At 42.4% G+C, this 25,436-nt stretch overlaps 1 protein-coding gene across 2 annotated transcripts in view; it reads right to left on the bottom strand.

Moving 5' to 3' along the window:
- TSPAN9 (tetraspanin 9) overlaps positions 1-25,436 on the bottom strand; it is a 328,064-nt gene that overhangs the window by 235,354 nt on the left and 67,274 nt on the right. For both annotated transcript variants that reach the window (XM_072145432.1, XM_072145433.1), the window contains exon 3: positions 17,719-17,757. The gene's annotated coding sequence lies outside the window, so the exon portion shown is untranslated. The remainder of the gene's footprint in view (positions 1-17,718; positions 17,758-25,436) is intronic.

Genomic DNA, 25,436 nt, shown 5'->3' with positions numbered 1-25,436 from the left:
GTCACACCCACTTTACAGGTCACACCCCATTAATGTAGTCCCTTACAAAAGCTTCTGTAGCACCCATGTTGTCTTCTTTCTTCTAATAAAGTAAAGATCACAGTGATCGCTCATGAACTAATATTTCCCTGCAGTGGCCACTACAGGCCAAATGTGGTATGACATGCTGACCTCTTAAATAAGTCATTGATGGTCACATGGACTTATTTTATCATTGTTATACAATAATATTGTGCATAAATATCTGATGACTTATGGAAATAGGCCACACCCACTTTACAGGTCACACCCCATTAATGTAGTCCCTTACAAAAGCTTCTGTTGTCTTCTTTCCTCTAATAAAGTGATGATCACAGTGATCGCTCATGAACTAATATTTCCCTGCAGTGGCCACTACAGGCCAAATGTGGTATGACATGCTGACCACTTAAATAATTGATTAATGGTGACATGGACTTGGTTTATCATTCTTATACAGTAATATTGTGTAGAAATATCTGATAACTTATGGAAATAGGTCACACCCACTTTACAGATCACACACCATTAATGTAGTCCCTTACAAAAGCTTTTGTAGCACCCAGGTTGTCTTCTTTCTTCTAATAAAGTGAAGATCACAGTGATCGCTCATGAACTAATATTTCCATGCAGTGGCCACTACAGGCCAAATGTGGTATGACATGCTGACCACTTTAAAAAATGGCTGATGGTCACATGGACTCGGTTTGTCATTCTTATACAGTAATATTGTGTAGAAATATCTGATGACTTATAGAAATAGGTCACAACCATTATGTGGTCCCTACCTTTACGAAGGCTTCTGTAGCCCCCAGGTAGTTCCCCAAATTTTCTGGTAGCCCATTTATCTAGGAGCTCAACCTATGGTAGAGTTCAACCTATATATCCCAGAATGCACTGCATTACAAGAGCTCGGCTCCACTCTTAGGGCAGTGTCCATCAAGAAAACTGTGACTGGATGCAAGATACCAGTAGGATAAAATATCGGTAAATCTGTCTATTAGAAAGTACAATTTTTACACTCTAAATGTAAGAGATCTTCCAATTTTAGTGTATCCCTACACCAGGATAAACTCTCTTAAAGGGTTTTTCCAGGAATTCTTGAAAACACCCAGGAGGCAAGAGAGGGATACTTACCCTAGTCCAGTTCCTGTGTTGAAACGGGACTTCCAATCTTTGGTGCCTCTACAAGGCCTTAAAGGAAACTTACCATGAGGAATCTACTATCAGGAGTAGATATTACAGTAGATTCCTCCTGCTGCCTCTGCCCTAATCTGTAATTTAATAATCCAGAAACCTAACTTGTTAAAAACTTTATTTTCATAATATGTAAATTAACTGCAGAGGCTACTGGGGCGTGTACTATCATGGTCAGGCACTGGGACCTAAGGCTACTCCACGCCCCAGTAGCCTCTGCAATTAATTTACATATTATTAAAATAAAGTTTTTAACAAGTTAGGTTAGGTTTCAGGATTATTAAATTACAGATTAGGGCAGAGGAAGCAGGAGGAATCTACCATCACATCTACTTCTGATAGTAGAGTCCTCATGGTAGGTTTCTTTTAAGTGCCTCCTTGGACCATGGGATGTTGCTTGTCGGGAAGCACCGGGAACCAACACGGGAGCTAGATCAGGGTAAGAAACTTTGTTTCTTTTTGGCACCACATCCCTTACCGGGCTTTCCAGAATTCTTGGAAAACCCCTTTAAGACTTAGTCATTCCATATTGTACCCTTAAAGGTGATGCAACTGCACCCAATAACATGTCCATTGTGGAATAAAAGAAGTCACCCATAACCTCTTAGCCTCTACTAGGTGCCACCACTATTAGAGTAATCTTAAAGGGAACCTGTCATGAGGATTTTGACCCACAAGTTGTTTCCAACCTGTTATAAAGACCAATGTCAGGATTGAACTTATGCAGAAAAAATAACTTTAAATACTGCATACCAATGACCTTTATGGAGTCACGGGGGTGGAGTAAAGTCACTTGACTCCTTACATCACATTGGAATACAGCATTCAAAAAAATCTGAATTTGTCTTACGCCGTATGTGGAACACATAGGGACATCATTGTGATCTTGGATAGAAGCATTTGCAGACCTCAAACCTCCTGACAGGTTCCCTTTAAGACCCCATTCTCATTCAACGCTATATCCGAGGCAGTAGGGTGCGGAGCGACTCTTTTATTTAACCAATACCAGACACTTCTGTATATTTTATGAGTCTCCATGTACAATGTTATAATCTATAAGACTCCTTAGCCCAGGGACTCGTACAATCTCGCTCTGCAGCTCCGGAGCCAAAATCCATATCTCGTACTAATGAGATTTAATAAGACTGGGGTGGAAATTTTTGGCTCTTTACCCTTTGCCCGGGGCTCCAGTTTAAAATTGTATGAAGCAGCGAGCACAGATCTCGCTCTGGAATGAATTGCATTGGAAAAAATTGAAAGGAAAAGAACAGGGATCGGGGGGGTTGGATTTGCATAAATCCGGCTCTATGCAAACAGATATTTTACTAGGAGGAGCTAAATGGACCAATGAGTACGTCTAAGGGTTAAATTTACTAATTGACCCCAAAAAAATGGGCGAGCAGTCAGCTCTTTCCAGGTATACCATCCATCATGTCAGTGCACAGTCCGCAGATACATGAATCATCAGCACCAGGTAGGTGATCACACACATACCACTAGTCATACGCGGAGGAATATGTGGGGGGAACGGAGGAGGCCGCAGTCAGGAAATACCACCGCCCTGCAGACTCATCCCACAGGGTAATAGATCCGAGCTGAGTGTGATCCGTTACACGTGGCCATCCATTAAGCATCTGTTGCAGGAATGAAGACTGTAGCCTGCGTGTGACACATGACGCGAAGGACACTGGTCCCGCAAATATAGAGTGCACCCCTCCTCCATGAGGGGGGAAGGTTTAAAGGGACCATAAAGCATGCTGGCTGCAGATAGGACACTATGTACAATCAGCTCTTCCTGCTCTATAACATGCTGGCTGCAGATAGGACATTATGAACAATCTGCTCAGCGCCTCCTGCTCTATAACATGCTGCCTGCAAATAGGATACTATGTACAATCTGCTCAGCTCCCCCTGCTCTATAACATGCTGCCTGCAGATAGGACGCTATTTACAATCTGCTCATCTCCTCCTGCTCTATAACATGCTGCCTGAAGATAGAACACTTTATAATATATGCTCAGCTCCTCCTGCTCTATAACATGCTGCCTGCAGATAGGGCACTATGTACAATCTGCTCAGCTCCTCCTGCTCTATAACATGCTGCCAGCATATAAGGCACTGTGTATAATGTGCTCAGCCCCTCCTGCTCTATAAAATGCTGCCCAGCACACTCTCAGCCATACAGAGTTACTCAGCTTTCCCAGAAACAGATAATACTAAGAAGTGGAGGAAAGGCGAGCAATATGGCGAGACTATTAGTATCTGGAAATGTACGTTCTCCATTCCAATCTATATTAGAGCCATGTAAAAGAGGAGTCTGATGGCTCAGAAATAAAATTTTGGCTTTCTATAATCCGCCTTGTACGGAGCGGCGGATCCAGGGCCACGAGGCGAGCGGCGATCCCATTCCGCTTTATTGCGCACATAATAGCGTTTGATCTCCTCGCACCGAGTCTTACACAAGATGTTTGTCATCCGATCCTTTACGTGAAAACCCTATTAAACAAAATCCTGCAGAGGCTCCTTCCTGTGTTGTAGACGCGGGACGGAGGGATAGAGGTAATAAGCCCTTATTTCCCTAGTTCTGTTCTGCATAAAGCAAATAATCGTTACGATTTTTTTGCTGTGCGGAAAGAAAAATTTGCATATTTTGGCTTTCGAGAGACGAGTCGGAGCAGAAGTCGATAAAAAGTAACCTTCATGGGTTTTAAAGGGGAATCTGTAAACTTTGCTGATATAATTGCCCCCTTAAAGACTATGAGGATGCTACCAGAAAGGGAGACGCTGCCCCGCACTGTGCTATATTGCCAAATACGCAACCCAGATGGATTTAAGGTCCCCCGTTCTCCAAATCGTAAATCAATTCTTCCACAACCTCCAATTTCTTTAGAAAAGAAACTAATTTTGTGTGCGATTCCTCTGTAATTCCCCCTGGAAATGTCAGAATAGACCTGTAAAGACCCCCCCTGGAAATGTCAGAATAGACCTGGAAAGACCCCCTGGAAATGTCAGAATAGACCTGGAAAGACCCCCTGGAAATGTCAGAATAGACCTGGAAAGACCCCCTGGAAATGTCAGAATAGACCTGGAAAGACCCCCTGGAAATGTCAGAATAGACCTGGAAAGACCCCCCTGGAAATGTAAGATTAGACCTGGAAAGACCCCCCTGGAAATGTAAGATTAGACATGGAAAGACCCCCCTGGAAATGTCAGACTAGACCTGGAACCCCCCCCCCTGGAAATGTCAGAATAGACCTGGAAAGACCCCCCTGGAAATGTCAGAATAGACCTGGAAACCCCCCCCCTGGAAATGTCAGAATAGACCTGGAAAGACCCCCCTGGAAATGTCAGAATAGACCTGGAAACCCCCCCTGGAAATGTCAGAATAGACCTGGAAAGACCCCCTGGAAATGTCAGAATAGACCTGGAAAGACCCCCTGGAAATGTCAGAATAGACCTGGAAAGACCCCCTGGAAATGTCAGAATAGACCTGGAAAGACCCGCCCCCCCCCTGGAAATGTCAGAATAGACCTGGAAAGACCCCCTGAAAATGTCAGAATAGACCTGGAAAGATCCGCCCCCCCCCCCCTGGAAATGTCAGACTAGACCTGGAAAGACCCCCTAGAAATGTCAGAATAGACCTGGAAACCCCCCCTGGAAATGTCAGAATAGACCTGGAAAGACCCCCCTGGAAATGTCATATTAGACAACTGGGTGTGTCAGTGGGGTGTGTCTCTATACTGACAGCCATGTGTAGGAAGCTTCCCAATTGACAAGGGTGATAGTGACAACCAGTTGTTAACTGAATACCAGGAGGAATAATAGAGGGACAGAACAATGCAGAATGCTATGATTTAGCAAATATTTTTTAAAAGATTGCTAATTTTTTCTAAAAGTGACATATCTGGAGAGCTGACGGGTCCTCGTGACCTAAAAAATGGGAATATGACGGAATAAACAGATGCCAAGATATATTAGATATCAGATATTGGGGCAGATTTACTTACCCGGCCCATTCGCGATCCAGCGGCGCGTTCTCTGCACAGGATTCGGGTCCGGACGGGATTTATGAAGGCAGTTCCTCCGCCGTCCACCAGGTGGCGCTGCTGCACTGAAAATCATCTGAACGTGCCGGAATACACCGAGCTGGACCAGGTGAAGGCAAGCGCTTCCCAAGCGACACATTTTCGGTTTTTAAATGCGGCGGTTTTTCCGAATACGTCGGGTTTTCGTTCGGCCACGCCCCCCGATTTCCGTCGCGCGCATGCCGGCGCCGATGCGCCACACTCCGATCGCGTGCACCAAAATCCCGGGGCAATTCAGGTACAATCGGCGCAAATCGGAAATATTCGGGTAACACGTCAGGAAAACGCGAATCGGGCCCTTAATAAATGACCCGCATTATCTCGTGCGTCTCTGCATAGTTTTATATTTTCAGCTCTGACTATTCAGTTTCTGGTTGTCCCAAGAACACTTGTCAATATTAGTCAATATTCTAGTACATTTCCAGGAGGAATAACAGAGGAACATACAAAAACCAGTTGGTTCCATGGAGGCCGCTCATAAATACTGATTTTCCAGTCTCAGGACCCTTCAGATTGTACCACGTGTGACATACAGCCCTAATAGAAAGATAAAGTGCACTCCCCCTACGTCCCCGCAGGGTGGTCAGGCCCCAGGAGAAGACGTCATACAGGACTAAATCCGTCCTTGTCACCAAGTCAGATGCTTGGTCAGGACTCGGCTGTCTGTCTGTGACCGCAAGGGAATCTACACTATGCCAAGACACTACATAGTGTAAAGACATGGGCTGTGATCAGCACACCGGGGGCATCTAGTACATACCTCCACCTTTGTCGCTCTTACTCCTCCACTAATTGAGTGGCTACAAAATTTAAAGGGTTAACACCGGAGAATAAAGCGGAGCTTGAGACACATTCACATTTAGCTTCCGTATAGCATTGTGACTAGTGACATTATTTATTACCATATGAATCCAGTTACTAAAGAGGATTTGTAAATTCCAAACTGTGGTCTTAGAGAGGACCTCTCATAACTACTGAAAGTAGTAGGCACCTGTATTCTGGAGCAACCTGTCCTATAACTGTGAACTGAACTGTTCCTCTACTATCACTAATAGAAATTACATTGAAAACTGAGTGAAGAAAACTACTGCCTAAAATTGGTTCACTTGAACCTCGGGGGAGGGTCTAGATCTTAGGATTGTACTGCTAAATTGCGATGACCTATGTTTATTGCTGCCCAAGTCTGAAAGAAGTAATGAGCTGGGTCCGGATGTAGCATATCAGGTCTTTTTGTAAGGTGACTGCACCCTATGATGATCTAAATTTTCATTTTGAACCTCAGGGGAGGGTCTATGTTTTGTGGCTATAATTCTTAATTGTGGCTGCCATAGAGCAGTCTGAATAAAGTTATATGGTGGATTTTCTAAAACAAATATATCACTTGGCAAGACAGATAGTTTTATGGCGGATTAAAATTGGTTCACTTGATCCTCGGGGGAGGGTCTAGGTCTTAGGATTGTAGTGCAAATTGTGACTACCTATGTTTTTAGCTGCCGGAGTCTGCATGAAGTGATGAGCTGAGTTCAGATGTGGCATTTATCGAGCAATAACATGTCCTTTCTTAGGTGACTGCACCGTATGATGATCTAAATGTGCTTCTTGAACCACAGGGGAGGGTCTATGTCTTGTGGCTATAATTTTGAATTGTAGTTGCTAGAAAGAAGTCAGAATGAAGTTATGTCTTAGATCCATATGTGGTAGATTTTCTAAAACAAACATATCACTTGGCAATACAGATGGTTTTATGGCAGATTAAAATTGGGTTACTTGAACCTCGGGGGAGGGTCCAGATCTTTTTGCTAAACTGTGGCTGCCAGACAATATTTTGAATACAGTCTTGGTTTTGATCAGGTCATGGGCGATAACAGGTCATCCTTGATAACAGGTCTTCTGTGACTTTACCCTACTAACATAGGTTATGTAAGTATTTACTTGAACCGCGGGGGAGGGTTTAAGGCTGGTAAATGTAATTCTTATAGTGATATAAAACTCTCAATGCAGTCTTGGTCAGGATACAGATCATTTGGATTTACTATGTCAAACATGTTGTGTGAAATGACACTTTATAGACTATAGTGATCAAAACTTGGCTTATTTAATCCTCAGGGGAGGGTCTAAGTCTTGTAAACGTAATATTAAATTATAGTTGCAGTCAGATTTGGACTGGGTCCAGATGTGGCATTTCATTGGCTATACCAGGTCTTCTTTAGAGTGACTACATTGCACTTAATATAAATATGGGTATTTTTACTTGAAATGCGGGGGAGGGTCTAAATCTGGTAAATGTAATTCTAAAAGCAATACAGAAATCTGATTGCAGTCTTGTAATGGGTATAGATCTTGTGGAACTAAAACAAACTTGTGTTACTTGTGTTATTAAAACAAATACACCACGGGCAAGTGATTTAAACTTGTCTTATTTAATCCTCAGGGGAGGGGCTAAGTCTTGTAGCTGTAATAAGAAATTATGGCTGCCATATAGAAGTTTGAATGTAGCCTCGGGCTGGGTCTGGAATGTTATGGACTATAACAGGTCTTTTTTTTACAATCATGTAAGTTTGGTTTGTACCGCGTGGGAGGGTCTAAGTCTAGTAGACATAATGTTACATTGTGACTGCCTTAGAGGAGCCTGAATACAACCATGTGCTGTCCAGATACGAAATATTTACTGTATTCCTTCCACCATGTCCTGACCTTATGGTGTATCTGAAGAAGTCACTTCAAGGTCCAGACCTAATTCTGAGTAAGAGCCAAGCCCTGGTAAGTTAATCAATCACTTTCAATTACTGGATCAGCTCAGTCCTGTGTCCCTCCCGTTATCCGGGCACAAACAATAATATATTACAATAAAGTACGGAAATCAAATTCGCATTTGCATTAACTGAATCTGACAGATATAACAAATCCGGCAGATGAGGGCGAATCAAACATGAATTTGCCTCGGGAACCTGCGGTTATCAGCCGACATCTCATTTACCGAATAAACTATTCATTTTTTTACGCTGCAATTTCCCTGTTTTCTTGTGAACTCTGATTAAAATATATAAGGAACCAATGAGGGCACAATTCAACCCATTTCTAACCCTCTCCCCGCCAATCGGTGAAGATGTTGAGTCTGTCTTTCATCCTTAAAGGGATTTTCCAGTTTTGTAGAAAATTTTTTAGCATTTGCAGGGAAAAATAGTGAAAATGATACTTACCCCTCTGGAGGGCTTCCCTGACACCCAAAGGAGGGCAACAGTAGAAGACACAATTCAACCCATTTCTAACCCTTCCACAGCAATCCTTAGACTGGGATGGGGAGTCTGCTTTTCATGCTTAAAGGGATTTTCCACTTTTGCATTAGGACAAAATTGATTACATTGCTGAAAATGATACTTACCCCTCTACAGGGCATCCCTAATACCCAAAGGAGGGCAACAGTATAAGACACAATTCAACCCATTTCTTACCCCTTCCACAGCAATCTTTAGACTGAGATGGGGAGTCTGCTTTTTATCCTTAAAGGGATTTTCCATTTTTGCAGAAAACCCTTAGCATTTGCAGGGAAATTGATGAAAATGATACTTACCCCTCTGGGGGGCTTCTCTGACACCCAAACGAGGGCACAATTCAACCCATTTCTAACCCATTCCCCCCAATTTTTTACAATAAGGGAAATCTGCTGTTTATCCTTAAAGTGATTTCCCACTTTTGTAGAAAATCCTTAGCATTTGGGGTGAAATTGATTAAAATTGATGAAAACTATACTTACCCCTCCAGAGGGCTTTCCTGACACCCAAAGGGGGGAAACAGTAGAGGACGCAATTCAACCCATTTCTAATCCTTCCACACCAATCTTTAGTTGGTGATGGGTAGTCAGATTTTCATGCTTAAAGGGATTTTCCACTTTTGCAGAAATTCCTTAGAATTTGCATTAAAATGTATGAAAATGATACTTACCCCTCCGGAGGGGTTCCCTGATACCCAAAAGAGGGCACAATTCAACCCATTCCCCACAATTTTTTACACTAGTAAGGGGAGTCTACTTTATATCCTTAAAGGGATTTTTGACTTTTGCAGAAAATCCCAAGCAATTGGTGGGAAATTGATGAAAATTGACGAAAATGATACTTACCTCCTCCGGAGGACTTCCCTGATACCCACAGAAACCATCCCCTCCCCATTGCTTCCGCTCCCATTGGAGATGATTACTGAGGCCTCTGATTGGCACAGATCTTCAGGGGCAACGTATGTGATAACATCAGCGATGGCCGCCATTAGTAAAATCGTCGAGGAACAGACAGTCACCATCGGAATTGGAGAAGACATCCGGAACTATAGAATCGTCGCCAAAATTCCGTGCGTTCAGGGTCTCTATCTCACAAATGTTAGAGGCGGTATAGACTGACCCCCCTTTGTATGTCCACTGTTGCAGCCCAGCTGTTTCTATGCTTGCCCGTTTTGTGTATGCAGCTCCTGTGCAGAGCCATGTGTCTCTTCCATATTAAACAGAATTTAGTTTTTTATCACATTTCTAGCCCGTTTCAGACTTCTGCTCCGCTACAGGGAAATGCAATATTGTCTTGTGCTTAATAAGTACTTGTGCCGAGCCGTCTGGAGAGCAGATGAAATATTGGGCCCTGCGCGGCGGGGGTGTGGGGGGAGCGCCGGCTGCGGTTATTATGAACTCTCACTATTGTTTCATAAAGAGAACTATTAAGTATTCAAGGTGTTTGTCTCCGCCGCACGAAACACCATCGTTCTGAATATTGGAAATGATTTGCAAATTAGCTGTGAGCTTTGAAAAGGCAAAATAATGGGGAAAAAAAAGTAACACTCAAGTTTCCAACCACTGACGGGAATTTCAAGTGTTCACAAACAGAGGGGAAGCAGAGGGGGTCCTGCTCAGATGTAGCAGAGCTGAGTATGTCGAGTGCAGAAAAGGTGGGTGGAGGAGAGACAATGGAGTAAGGATGGAAGTAGTGTCTGTAGTCTCTATACATAGGGTCTGTATTGTCTGGTCTGGAGTCCATATTGTATTGTCTGGTCTGGGGTCTGTATTGTCTGCTATGAGGTCTGTATTGTTTGGTCTGGGGTCTGTATTGTCTGGTCTGGAGTCCGTATTGTCTGGTCTGGAGTCCGTATTGTATTGTCTGGTCTTGGGTCAGTAGTGTCTGGTCTTAGGTCTGTAGTGTCTGGTCTGGGGTCTGTAGTGTCTGCTATGAGGTCTGTATTGTTTGGTCTGGGGTCTGTATTGTCTGCTATAATGTCTGAATTGTCTGGTCTGGGATCTGTAGCGTCTGTTCTTGGGTCAGTAATGTCTGGTCTGGGGTCTGTAGTGTCTGGTCTTGTATGTACATATATTCTGAAAAAGTCCTGTGAGAAACACATACCTTATGGGAAAAAGCATAAAAGGAACAAGAAAAACCCTATGTGGCTAACTAGTCTTGTAAGGAAAGCAATAAGCGAGAAAGATAAAGCGTTTAAGGTGCTAAAACGTGAAGGTAGCGATGAGGCATTACAGGATTATAGAGAGAAAAATAAATCCTGTAAAAAGCAGATAAAGGCCGCAAAAATAGAGACTGAGAGAAATATTGCCAGGGAGAGCAAAAATAATCCCAAATTATTTTTCAAGTATATAAATGATAAGAAACTAAAAACAGAGAGTGTGGGTCCCCTTAGAAATAACATGGGGGTCATGGTGGAAGGAGACGAGGAAAGGGCCAATCTACTGAATGTCGCCTTCTCAACTGGCTTTACCCAGGAAAATCCCCTGGTGGAAGACACAATGAGGAATAATGTTAATTCTTTTTATAATGTCAACAGTTTAACCCAGGAAGAGGTACGGCGCCGCCTCGCAACCACTAAGATAGATAAATCACCGGGGCCAGATGGCACACACCCCCGTGTTCTGCATGAATTATGTACCGTGATAGACAGACCGTTATTTTTAATATTTGAAGATTCACTGAGGACTGGTTATGTTCCACAGGAATGGCGCATAGCAAATGTGGTACCAATATACAAAAAAGGATCAAATAGCGATCCTGGAAACTACAGACCCGTAAGTCTAACTGCTGTGGTGGGGAAAATATTTGAGGGGTTTATTAGAGATGCTATCCTGGAGTATCTCACTGTGCACAACCTTATAACCCAGCGTCAGCATGGGTTTATGAGAGATCGGTCCTGTCAGACTAATCTGATTGGTTTCTACGAGGAGGTAAGTTCAAGACTGGATCTGGGGGACGCTGTGGATGTTGTATATCTGGACTTCTCAAAGGCATTTGACACCGTGCCACATAAAAGGTTGGTATATAAAATGAGACTGCTGGGAATAGGAGAAAATCTGTGTATCTGGGTAAGTAATTGGCTTAGTGATAGAAAACAGAGGGTGGTCATTAATGGCACATTCTCAGATTGGGTTGATGTTACCAGTGGAGTACCACAGGGGTCAGTATTGGGGCCACTTCTTTTTAATATTTTTATTAATGACCTTGTAGTGGGTTTACACAGTCAAGTTTCAATATTTGCAGATGATACTAAGCTGTGTAAAGTAATAAATACTGAGGTCGATAGTTTAGCATTACAGAGGGATTTGTGGAAGCTTGAGGGATGGGCAGAGAAATGGTTGATGAGGTTTAATGTAGATAAATGTAAAGTTATGCACTTGGGCCATGGAAACAAAAAGTATAATTATGTTCTAAACGGTCAATTACTTAGTAAAACTGAAGCTGAAAAGGACTTGGGCGTATTGGTGGATGGTAAACTTAATTTTAGTGACCAGAGCCAGGCGGCTGCTGCTAAAGCAAATAAAATAATGGGATGTATCAAGAGAGGAATAGATTCTCATGATAAAGACATAGTTTTGCCCTTATACAAATCCCTGGTCAGACCACACATGGAATATTGTGTACAGTTTTGGGCACCAGTGTATAAAAAGGATATAATAGAGCTGGAACGGGTGCAGAGGAGAGCAACCAGGATTATTAGGGGAATGGGGGGATTAGAATACACTGACAGATTACAAAATTTGGGATTATTCAGTTTAGAAAAAAGACGACTGAGGGGAGACCTCATTACAATGTACAAATACCTGAACGGACAGTACAAGGATCTCTCCAAAGATCTTTTTATACCTAGGCCTGTGACCAGGACAAGGGGGCATCCTCTACGCCTGGAGGAGAGGCGATTTTACCATCACCATAGACAGGGGGCATCCTCTACGCCTAGAGGAGAGGAGGTTCTACCATCACCATAGACAGGGGGCATCCTCTGCGCCTAGAGGAGAGGCGATTCTACCATCACCATAGACAAAGGTTCTTTACTGTAAGAGCAGTGAGACTATGGAACTCTCTGCCGCAGGAGGTTGTTATGGCGGACTCTATGTACATGTTCAAGAGAGGCCTGGATGACTTTCTGGAGAGAAAAAATATCACGGGTTATGGGGATAAAACATTTATTTAATTCTTGAAGGTTGGACTTGATGGACTTGCGTCTCCTTCCAGCCTTATATACTATGATACTATGATCTGTAGTAGCTGGTCTGGGGTCTGTATTGTCTGCTATGAGGTCTGTATTGTTTGGTCTGGGGTCTGTATTGGCTGGTCTGGGGTCTGAATTGTCTGGTCTGGGATCTGTAGCGTCTGTTCTTGGGACAGTAGTGTCTGGTCTGGGGTCTGTAGTGTCTGCTCTTGGGTCTGTAGTAGCTGGTCTGGGGTATATATTGTCTGCTATGAGGTCTGTATTGTCTGGTCTGTGGTCTGTATTGTTTTGCCTTTGGTCTGTATTGTCTGATCTGGGGTTCAAAATTATCTTGTAGGGGGTCTGTATTGTTTGGTCTGGAGTCTGTATTGTTTCACTGGAGTCTGTATTGTATGGTCTGGGGTTTGTGTTGTCTGATCTGAGATCTGTATTGTCTGGCCTGGGGTTAAAATTATGTGGTAGGGCTTCTGTATTGTCTGGACTGTGGTCTGTATTATTTGGTATGAGGTCTGTATCATCTGGTCTGGGGTTTGTTTTGTCTGGTCTGGGGTCTACATTGTCTGAGCTGGGGTATGGGTTGTCTGGTATGGGGTCTCTATTGTCTGGTCTGGGGTTTATATTGTTTGGTATAAGGTTCTATTGTCTGGTCTGGAGTATGTATTATCTGAGCTGGTGTCTGTATTGTCTGGTTTGGGGTCTCTATTGTCTGGTCTGGGGTCTCCATTGTCTGGTATGAGGTTTTTATTGTCTGGTCTGATGTTTGCTGTGGATCTTGGATCTATACTATGGGGTGGCGGTTTCATCTCTGTATTAATGTCCGGTCTGGGGTTTATATTGTCTGGTATGAGGTTTCTATTGTCTGGTTTGGGGTCTGTATTGTCTGAACTGATGTCTGTATTGTCTGGTCTGGGGTCTCTATTGTCTGGTCTGGGGTCCCTATTGTCTTGTCTGGGGTCTCCATTGTCTGGTATGAGGTTTTTATTGTCTGGTCTGGGGTTTGCTGTGTATGGGTCTGGTTTAAGGTGCTCTGAGATCATGAGATCACATCTTGGATCTATACTATGGGGTGGCGGTTTCATCTCTGTATTAATGTCCGGTCTGGGTTTTTTATTAATTGGACTTGTATAAAGGGAGATGAGAATATCCCAAGGCTGATCCCTGCCCCCAAAACAACCCCAGAGCCCCAGACAGGGCAGTTCCTGACTATGTGGCACTAGGACTATGCCCCATTTGGAGGAACCCCTGGAAATATACATACATAATGCCTCCAACACCTGCAGTGGCGGTATGACTCCATCTGACTCCATTACGTTGTATATCAAAGCCTATGGCGGGATCAATTTCATGGGATGAGGACATTCCAGCGCTCCCCCAGCTGTCCCGGACCTGACTCTGTGGCTTTGTAGTTTGGGGTTTTGAGTGATCCGACGAACTGTGCGCGTTAATCCCGTCATTTGTCTAATAATACCGCTATTTAGTACATCACCGCACAAGGTTTTTTAGATACTGTTACCATATAGCCATATGGTCAGTGTCAGCCATTGATATATGAGCTGCTGAGGTATTACAGGCTCTGATTAATGTCTATAGAGGGGGGGGGGTCTCTTATAAGTGATGCATGTGATGTCTACATATGACAAATTAGGTCACTTGGTTATTTTCTGGAACAATTTCGGAATGACCGAGCTCCAATGATGAAAAGAAGTACAAGAGATTTTAATTTAGGTTTTTGCTCATCCTGAGCCCCCTGGTTCATGAACAGAATGCTAGATCCACAGAGCACACTTTTGTATAAATGCTTAAAGGACATCTACCACCAGGATGAAAGACTGCATGCAAATGAGCTGAAGGGGCTCCAGGCTTTATTAACACCTATGGAGCATGGAGCCCCTAAGGCTCATTTGCATACAGTCCTTCATCCTGGTGGTAGATGCCCTTTAACATGTAGAGCAGTGCCAGTAGCAGCTCCCTGATATCCATTATAATGACTGATCTGCCATGATTAAAAAAGGTACAAAAGATTTCAATTTAGCTACATTTCTGCTCATCCTGAGCTACCTGGTTCATGAACAGAATGATAGATCCACAGTGCACACTGACACTTTTGCAGGTTTTGTATAAATGCTTAACATGTAGAGCAGTTCCAGTGGCAGCTCCACTAAAATAAGTACAATACAGTAGATTATAATTTAGCTTCATTTCTGCTCATCCTGATCCATCTGGTTCATGAACGCATGAACAGAATGCTAGATCCCCAATGTACACTGACATCAATACAATGAATAAAAAAACACAGGTGGCAGGTTTTTCAATAGATGTAAAGCATAGACAGCAGCTCCAGTAGCAGCTCCCTTAAATCCATTGTAATAACTGATCTACAATGACTAAAATAAGTACAATAGATTTCAATTTAGCTAAATTTCTGCTCATCCTAAGCCACCTGGTTCATGAACAGAATGATAGATCCACAGAGCACACTGACACTTTTGCAGGGTTTGTATAAATGCTTAACATGTAGAGCGGCTCCAGTAGCAGCTCCACTTTATCCATTGTAATGACTGATCTACAATCACTAAAATAAATACAATACACTTAAAAAGAATACTAGATCCCCAATGCGCACTGACACCAAAAAAAAAAAAAAAAAGAATTGAAAACCCCACACAGGGGGCAGGTTTTTCTATAAATGTGGAACATGTTGAGCAGTTCTAGCAGCAACTCCCTGTTTTGACCACTCTACAATGATAAAAATAAGTACAAATAGACTTAGCTACATTCCTGCTCATCCTGATCCTCCTGGTTCATTAACACATAAGCATAATATTAGAACCCCAGTAAATACTAACACGAATAAAATAAATTTTAACCTATAGATGTAGAACATGTACAGCAACTCCAGTAGCAGCTCTCCAAAACCTATTGCATTGACTGAACTACAACGATGTACAACAGATTTCAAGTTAGCTACATTTTTATTCATCCAGTTCCTCCTGGTTCATGAAAATGGAATTCTAAATCACTAGTGTCAACAGAAAACACCCACAGGGGGGAGGTTTTCTATAAATATAGACCATGAGGAGCAGGTCCAGTAGCAGCTTCCTGGTATCCGATGCTAATGGAAAAGGAAGACGTTATGCACATTTATCACAGTTTGTTTGCCTAAAAACAGGTGTTTAAGCAGCGATTTTTGCACAATTCCCGAATTGTAACTTGTACCCCCTTTACACCAGGTGGGCGTGGAGGGGGCGGTGCTTCCCTGCTCCTGTACACTGCCTATAGCAGACCCGGCGTAGAACAGCTCCTGACAATAAGCGCCAGACTATGATCAATGTGCCCCTTCGCGTTCCGTTGATGAACCAGGTGGATCAGGATGAACAAATCTCAGCAAACCCCTTTAAATGCTTTAAAACAATGCTTTAAAAATGATAAAGGAATATTATTACAAAAAAAAAAATACCATAAGGATTTGGATAAATCCAGCGCTGACCTTTGACCCCCTCAACATGGGTGCCATCTATTACTAATGGATGGGAACTACAAACTGGGTTTTCGAAAATGGACACTTAGGTTTGCATAAAATGATTAGTTATTTGTAGCCCCGCCCTGATGTATATTATCCAATATTTGATAACTTTGTGTCCTCTTAGTATCACACATGTAAACGAGATTGTAGTCCGCACTGGGGGGTGGGGGGGTGGACGGATTATGTGGATTTAGTGTATAGCGATACTATGGCCAAATACAGTCCTGAATGTATATAGCCGGGGCAGTGGAAACTTGTGTATGAGGGGGATCACTTACATACGGCATATAGATTTCAGGACATAAAGTATGCCCGCTATGTATCACCACGTTCATATTAATATCTGGTGGTTAGGTCGGGTCATCCGCCTCTACGAGTAATACAACCAACAGAATTTCATGTTAAAGGGAACTTCTCGACCCCCCCCCCCCATCCCGTCCACCTCCCCCTCCCCCTAAGATCTCCCCTGGATTTGTATGTTTCAGTAATTTTATATAATCCTCATGAAAAAAAAAATCCCTTGTAGGTTGTGATGTTCCTCTATTATCCCTTCTAGAAATGTATCCCTTTAAATTTTGTTAAAGGGAATGTCCCCACTCCCAGATCACCACACAAATGAAGTCAGCATTGTGTAGGGGATTTTATTAGCACCAAGAAAATATCTTTCCTGTTTTTTTAAAACTCTGTCCACTTGGAGAAAATTCCATTTTTAACTTTATGCAAATGATCTGCTTGGTGCATGGGGGGCGTAGCTGGATCATTATAGTGCAACATTTTTATACTTTCTACGCCAAATATCTAGGAACAACGTCAAGCCTTGTGCTCAGGGGTAGTGATGAATAGTAATGGGCGGCATAGAGAGAGGAATACAGAGGCACCTAGTAGTCATAGCCCCGCCTCCAACGCACAAAGAAGATAATTTGCATAAAACTAAAAACATAACCGGGTGGATGGGGGGTTTGTTGGGGATTGTGTGCCAGTTTTGTGGTGCAGCACCGAAATAGGTGCAAATGCGGTCAGGAATTTCCCCCCTTACACCACTCCTCACCCCAAGTGGGCACAGAAGGGTATGAAGGGGGCGTGCCTGACCAGGGAGTGGCCAAGTTTCTGCACCAGGAACGTAGAACCGCCCCTTTGGTATACATATACATATCTATGTACAATGACACCTCTCCAGAAGACCACCCGAAAAAAGACATTTGTTTTATTTTGGTGGTCACTATCTTAATATTATCTATTATTATTATTATTATGTTATTATGTCACTTTCTATATCTGTCTAGATTACAAAAATAAAGAAAGCAAAATAAAAAACAAAATCATTATCAAAACACGACACATGTGCCTGGTCTTCCAGGTCAGCGCAGGCGTCCGGATGTTTCCTGCTACACAATAGTACAAGGAGATGGCAATGACATTTCTACAACTTACCTGGAATGAGAAGAAGGCGGAAGTATCACTGGGAAATGTCTAGAAAATAAAGGAAAAAGAAATGTATCTCAAAACATGTGAAAGAGTTAAAATTACTGATTAATTAGATGATAGATAGATATGAGATAGATAGAAATGATATAGATAGATAGATATGAGAGAGATAGATATGAGATAGATATGAGATAGATAGATAGATATGAGATAGATAGATAGATAGATATGAGATAGATAGATAGATATGAGATAGATAGATAGATAGATATGAGATAGATAGATAGATATGAGATAGATATGAGATAGATGGATATGAGATAGATAGATAGATATGAGATAGATAGATAGATAGATAGATAGATAGATAGATAGATAGATAGATATGAGATAGATAGAATTTTTACAGATCATTGGACAGGGGAAGTTGCATGGATCATTCCTAACATAAAACATAAGAGAGAACATTTGGGTGTTTTCCGCAGCGCACATGATACATCCTGCAGCCTGTACACGGATATCTGTGATGTCTCAGACTACGAAAACCATAAATCTACTAGTCCTCCTCTATAGATAAACCAGCTACAGTATGTTGTAACGACAATAAAGACAGATATCAGAGATTTTTTGCCTTTTATATATAGATATGAGATAGATATGAGATAGATAGATAGATAGATAGATATGAGATAGATAGATAGATAGATAAGATAGATATGAGATAGATAGATAGATATGAAATAGATAGATAGATAGATAGATAGATATGAGATAGATAGATATGAGATAGATATGAGATAGATAGATAGATAGATAGATATGAGATAGATATGAGATAGATAGATAGATAGATAGATATGAGATAGATAGATAGATAGATAGATATGAGATAGATAGATAGATAGATAGATAGATAGATAGATATGAGATAGATAGATAGATAGATAGATAGATAGATAGATAGATATGAGATAGGAGACCCCGTACTGGTGGTACTATGAGTCTGTATATTTGGGTCGGCCCATTCTTCACACCGTTACTCTGGTGTGTAAGTGATCTGACTACATTGCGCCGCACACGCAGCTGTGAACAGTCTACAATGAACACGTGGCGGCTTCTGCCGGGCACAGCGGCTGGGTCTTCCTCCATCAGGGCAGCGCTATTATATTATCCATCACAAGAATATAAAGATACAATGTCACCTGCTCTATAACTATGTAGATAACAAGACATGGGGGGTCCAGGAGGACGCAGCGGCCTCCCCTCCCCCGGGACACATTCATCAACGTATATACAATTCTATTCTCTCTTTTTCTTTTGAGATTGTAGATGACATGGAAACATTATGAAGATTCCTGTGGCTCCGGCTTCTGTCAGCACAATACAGCGGTGATAAAAGCTGCTGCGGATGTACAGTGAGGGGACATGGGAAATCTACAGAACAAGTCAATGGCAGACACAGAACCGAAAAGGGCCCCACAGCATATAATGGGCAGCTCTGGGGTTGTTATGGCTCCTCCTGCTCTATAACATCCTGCTTGCAGATAGGACACAATATCAGTCTGCTCAGCTCCTCCTGCTCTATAACATGCTGCCTGCAGATAGGACACTATGTACAATCTGCTCAGCTCCTCCTGCTCTATAACATGCAGCCTGCAGATAGGACACTATGTACAATCTGCTCAGCTCCTCCTGCTCTATAACATGCTGTCTGCAGATACGACACTATGTACAATCTGCTCAGCTCCTCCTGCTCTATAACATGCTGCCTGCAGATAGGACACTATGTACAATCTGCTCAGCTCCTCCTGCTCTATAACATGCTGCCTGAAGATAGGACACTATGTACAATCTGCTCAGCTCCTCCTGCTCTATAACATGCTGCCTTCAGATAGGGCACTAAGTACAATCTGCTCAGCTCCTCCTGCTCTATAACATGCTGCCGGCAGATAGGACACTATGTACAATCTGCTCAGCACCTCATGCTCCATAACATGCTGCCTGCAGATAGGACACTATGTACACGTAGAAACAGTAGTGACCGCACACCATGTAGGGGTGGTGCTCAATGTAGGATTCTCAGATGTGGCCTCACCTTTCTCTTACCTACTACTGCAGACATTGCCAGATCATACTTGACAAAGGTCGAGATGACCGAAACGTCGTAAATTACTTCTGATCTCTATAGTAATACATAATCTATGTTTATTTTTTACGGTGAAGGCTCCACTGTGTGAAATATTCACTAAAAATAAAAAAATCAAAGAAATCCAGTTTGGTGTGTGCCATGTTTTCTATGAGGACACTATGTACAATCTTCTTAGCTCCTCCTGCTCTATAACATTCTGCCTGCAGATAGGACACTATGTACAATCTGCTCAGCTCCTCCTGCTCTATAACATGCTGCCTTCAGATAGGACACTATGTACAATCTTCTTAGCTCCTCCTGCTCTATAACATTCTGCCTGCAGATAGGACACAATATACAATCTGCTCAGCTCCTCCTGCTTTATAACTTGCTGCCTGCAGATAGGACAGAATATACAATTTGCTCAGCTACTCCTGCTCTATAACATGCTGCCTGCAGATAGGACACTATGTACAATCTGCTCAGCTCCTCCTGCTCTATAACATGCTGCCTGCAGATAGGACACTATGTACAATCTGCTCAGCTCCTCCTGCTCTATAACATGCTGCCTGCAGATAGGACACTATGTACAAGGCTGCAGGAGAAAAGACTGAGAGGACAAAAGCTGAGGCCAGAGCTTTTATAGTTAAATATTATATGAGGTGACACATGTCCATGAGTTTCTGCTAGATAGTCCCATGAAAAAACGGTTAAAGGATCCCCTGTCGAGGTGTTTTGGGACACCTTAGACCAGCACAACTTGTAAAAGTAAAATTCATGGAATTTAAGCTCCGCCCTGGGGTCTGCCCCTTTGACTCTGGAAACATCCACTTGTGGTTGGGAGTCACACAAACTCCACCCCATTTTTGGGCAAGAAGAAGAATGAAAAAAGGAGAGTACTAGTAAATTTAGGGCTATGTGCATGTACCCTATTGCTATGCCCTGGGATTTCCTTGGGAGACAGACCATTAAGTCCATTGCCTTTCGTTCCGCTGGGTCAACCATTATCCAAGGAGCATTTACAAACTATCCACTACTGGATTATGGTGGTCCAACTTAAGGTTCTGACCTCCACCGATTACTAGAATGGGTGTCCATGGCTAGGACGTACTTGCTATCTCCAGTTCTTTGAAAGGTGGGAGGCTTTTTTGGTGACAATGGACCCTTGGTCTACACCACTTTGAAGACCACAACTTCTAGGCCAATCAATCCTTAATTTTAGAGTCAGTTGAGAAGCTATCCTGTCTAATTTTTCTGGGGTGACCATTGGGGGACATTCCACCAGGTTGGTTGGATTTGACCACTCTTCTCGGAGTCCGAGAGGTCTCCACTTTTTTCGGGGAGCCTGACGAACTGTCCTGGGCAGCAACAAATATTGGATAGGAGGAGTTTGAATGGAGCAGTGTCCAATCATAAGCTGTACCGCACTTGTCAAGGTCTACGGCACAGTCCGTCTACCAATTATGGCCTGTCTTATAGTCTATTTTGTTTGAAAGATCAGTCCATACAAGTGTATTACACTATGTTATTATTTTCGGGAATCCCAGGGAGCAACAAATATTGGATAGGAGGAGTTTGAACGAAGCAGCGTCCAATCATAAGCTGTACCACACTTGTCAAGGTCTACGGCACAGTCCGTCTACCAATTATGGCCTGTCTTATAGTCTATGTTCTTTGAAGGATCAGCCCATACAAGTGTGTTACACTATGTTATCCATACTGTAGGACTCAAAAATTCAAGGAGCACCAAAGACACTACTCAAGGTCAAAGTCCTCTTGGACCTGCACTAGGCCTCAGCCTTCACTGGAGTATTCCTTGAATGTCAAATCATAGAGGACTCTGTTTTTTAAAGACAGATTGGAGGTTAATTCTTAGATTTCGCCTGTGCCAATGGATATAAAAACCTAGAGTTACAGACTCTATCTATGACACGAACTATCATCTACACAGACGCATAGGTTCACGACAAGTTCAGAGTTGATGCTCATACCTGACATAGTGGGTCTAGTATCAGATGATCAGCACTGCCCTGGTGGAGGATTTACAGCCACTACATGGAATGGATATTTATGGCTCTGATATGGCGATATCCTAACAATAGGTATACGGTATATATAGAGTGCGGGGTCGCTATGTGTTATTTATACAGCACCATTAGCAACAAACAATATAACATTTTCATAGTCCTGTTTCCATAGGAGGACCTGCAGGCTCCTGGAGCCTAGCGTGGTGCCATGTTTTCTGTGTAAGTTGCCTACCAACAAAGGCGGCTATCGGGGGGGTGTCTATGCTGTACTGTGGGCCTGTCTTCATGTCAATGCCAGGATAGCCTCCACCCAACAGAAAGTTTACTGGTGCACAATAATCATTATTGGGCCAATCATTACTTCATCCCTAGTTCCTAGTTCAAAGGAACGGTTCTCTAAATCCGATTTCTAGGGGTCCGACACCACAAACCACAATTGATCAGATTTTTATTCTTTTATGTGACCTGTGATGTTGCTGGGTGTTCATATAGGGCTCTATAGAGAAGTACTAACATGTACTGATGTCTATAAAGCACTAAGGGTCAGATAGAAACTTAGTACTAGCTCCAGCAGCTTCTATCTCTGCCTGTGTTTCTCCTTTCTCCCCAAGAAGCATCAGCAAGATCATATAGGGCATTATAGAGAAATACTTATGTATACTGATGTCAATAAAGCACTTGGGGTGAGATAGAAACTTAGTACAAGCTCCAGCAGCTTCTATTTGTGCCTGTGTTTCTCCTTTCTCCCCGAAAAGCATCAGCAGGATCATATAGGACAGTGATGGTGAACCTTTTAGAGCCTGAGTGCCCAAACTTAAACCAAAAGCCACTTATTTATTGCAAAGTGCCAGCGCAGTACTTTAAGCAATAATGTATTTCTCCTTGTTCATTGACAACTTTCAATCCTTCAGCCTCCCAAGAACACCAACCCAGTTGAAAGGAGGAGGCAAATCCAACTATCATTGTAGGAAGGTTCTGCAGGCAGATTCTTTGAGTTCTGTCTGGTGAACTTCATTCTGGGGTGATGGCCCGGGTGCCCACAGAGAGGGCTCTGAGTGCCGCCTCTGGCACCAGTGCCATAGGTTCGCCACCACTGATATAGGACATTATAGAGAAGTATTAACGTGTACTGATGTCAATAAAACACTTGGGGTCAGATAGAAACTTAGTACTAGCTCCAGCAGCTTTTATCTCTGCCTGTGTTTCTCCTTTCTCCCCAAAAAGCATCAGCAGGATCATATAGGGCATTATAGAGAAATACTTATGTGTACTGATGTCAATAAAGCACTTGGGGTGAGACAGAAACTTACAACTATCTCCAGCAGGTTCTATCTCTGCCTGGATCACTACTCTCACTGAGAAGCATTAGCAGGATCATATAGGACATTATAGAGAAACATTGACTTGTACTGATTTAAATAAAGCACTTGGGGTGAGATAAAAACGTAATACTAGCTCCAGCAACTTCTATCTCTGCCTGTGTTTCTCCTTTCTCCCTGAGAAGCATTAGCAGGATCATATAGGACATTATAGAGATGTATTAACATGTACTGATGTCAATAAAGCACTTGGGGTGAGACAGAAACTTAGTACTAGCTCCAGCAACTTCTAGCTCTGTCTGAGTTTCTCCCTGAGAAGTATCAGTGAGATCATATAGGACTTTATGGAGAACTACCGACTTGTACTGAGGGGAATAAAGCACTTGGGATGAGAAAGAAACTTGCTTGTCCATCCTCTACCATTTAACTCTCCCTTTGCTCTCCATTATAAAATATGTGAGTTCAATCCGTCTTGATAAGCCAAGATGGATTCAGTGAATTATAAATAGTCAGTTTAAATTTGTGACAATTTTATTTTGTAAAGCATCTTGGGATGTTACATTTACTCTATTATGACGTCCGGTATATGAATAAATTCAAAAAAGAGGTTAATAAAGTTCTTTATCTTCAACAAGTCTGCAATATATAGAAAAAAACAAAAGTGTTGCCGCCCCTGAAGAGATTTGCGGAGGTCGCAGTCTTTTAATTCCGGTACTTAGACGCAGAATTGCAGCTGAAGATTATCAGCACAGCCGCCACCTCCGCCAGGATTAGCATATTAAGGTAAATTATGAGCTAACCTGCGGAATAGTGAGGTGACGGGGGCCCCGCATCCGAAATGTTACCATATAAATCACTTTAATTTGTGGTCACTATTGCTTTTATGCAATTACCTTTAAATACTTCACCTTGATCCTGGTTCTAATGTGAATTAATTAGGAAGCACTTGGCAGGGCCGGCGCAGCTGGACGCTTCAATTAATAATAAGTGTGAACAAATCATCTGGAAGGCGGGGGAGCGGGACCACAGACTCCGAAGATTTCATTATGGGAATCGGGTAAAGGACAAAAAAATGATAGGACTCATTTTCAGAGATCTCAGCTTAAAGGAGCTCTTGTATGTACTAGTTAATAAAGTTTTACAGTTCATTTCCTGGCTGGGCAGGAAGTATCAGTGGTCACATGACTGCGGTGGGCCTATCAGTCAGCAGTGACATTACCATTCTTCCTGTGACCTCCAAGACCACTGATTGGTCATAGAAGTCATATGATCGCTAGGTGGATCAAGTAGAATGGGGGGGGGGGGTATAAGTTCTCTCAATGTATCTAGGTATAATATAAATGGTCACTAACTTTTTAAAGAACTTTGTGTAAATCAAGTGATTACAATAGAAAATTTTTTAATAAATCTTATTAGAAAAAAAGTTCTTCTTCAGGCTGGGTTCACACGTTGTTTTTGCTATATGTTGTAAGGACACTTCGACTGATTCCCAACAAGTCCTTATAAGGTATGGCCATTTATAAAGTGGGATAAGTTGCCCAGGGACACCACCTCCTGAATGTGGGGGGAAGAGTGAAAAACAGCAGCAGCCGATGTAGGGGGTGTTTCCCCAGTGATGTCTCTGGCCTTATATGGACTGTGACATCACCGGCGTCCTCCCTCCTGCTCAGCAGAGGCCGGGGGCGGTGCCTCCGCTCCTCATAGGTTTCTGTTGCTTCTGCTGAACGTATTACGGTATGTAACTCATCAGGAGGGAGCAAGATGGAAAGACGTAGGTCAAAATTCCTTCTGGGATTTTCACAGAATATGTCGTATACTGAGCAGATGGAGGCAACAACTATGCTCAGCGTATATGTCAGGAGCTGGGTGTATGCTAAAAAAGTGTGAACCAAGTCATTTGCCTTACTTTCTCATTAATTTAATCTATCTTTCTATCTATCTATCTATCTATCTATCTCATATCTATCTATCTATCTATCTATCTCATATCTATCTATCTCATATCTATCTATCTATCTATCTATCTCATATCTATCTCATATCTATCTATCTCATATCTATCTCATAGCTATCTATCATCTATCTATCTCATATCTATCTCATATCTATCTCATATCTATCTCATATCTATCTCCTATCTATCTATCTATCTATCTATCTCATATCTATCCATCTATCTATCTATCTCATATCTATCTATCTCATATCTATCTATCTATCTCATATCTATCTATCTATCTATCTCATATC

Source organism: Engystomops pustulosus, chromosome 4 (assembly GCF_040894005.1).
Source record: "Engystomops pustulosus chromosome 4, aEngPut4.maternal, whole genome shotgun sequence".
Taxonomy (NCBI): Eukaryota; Metazoa; Chordata; class Amphibia; order Anura; family Leptodactylidae; genus Engystomops; species Engystomops pustulosus.
Note: the sequence above shows the minus strand (reverse complement) of the source record. Positions and strands in the feature narration are given on the sequence as shown.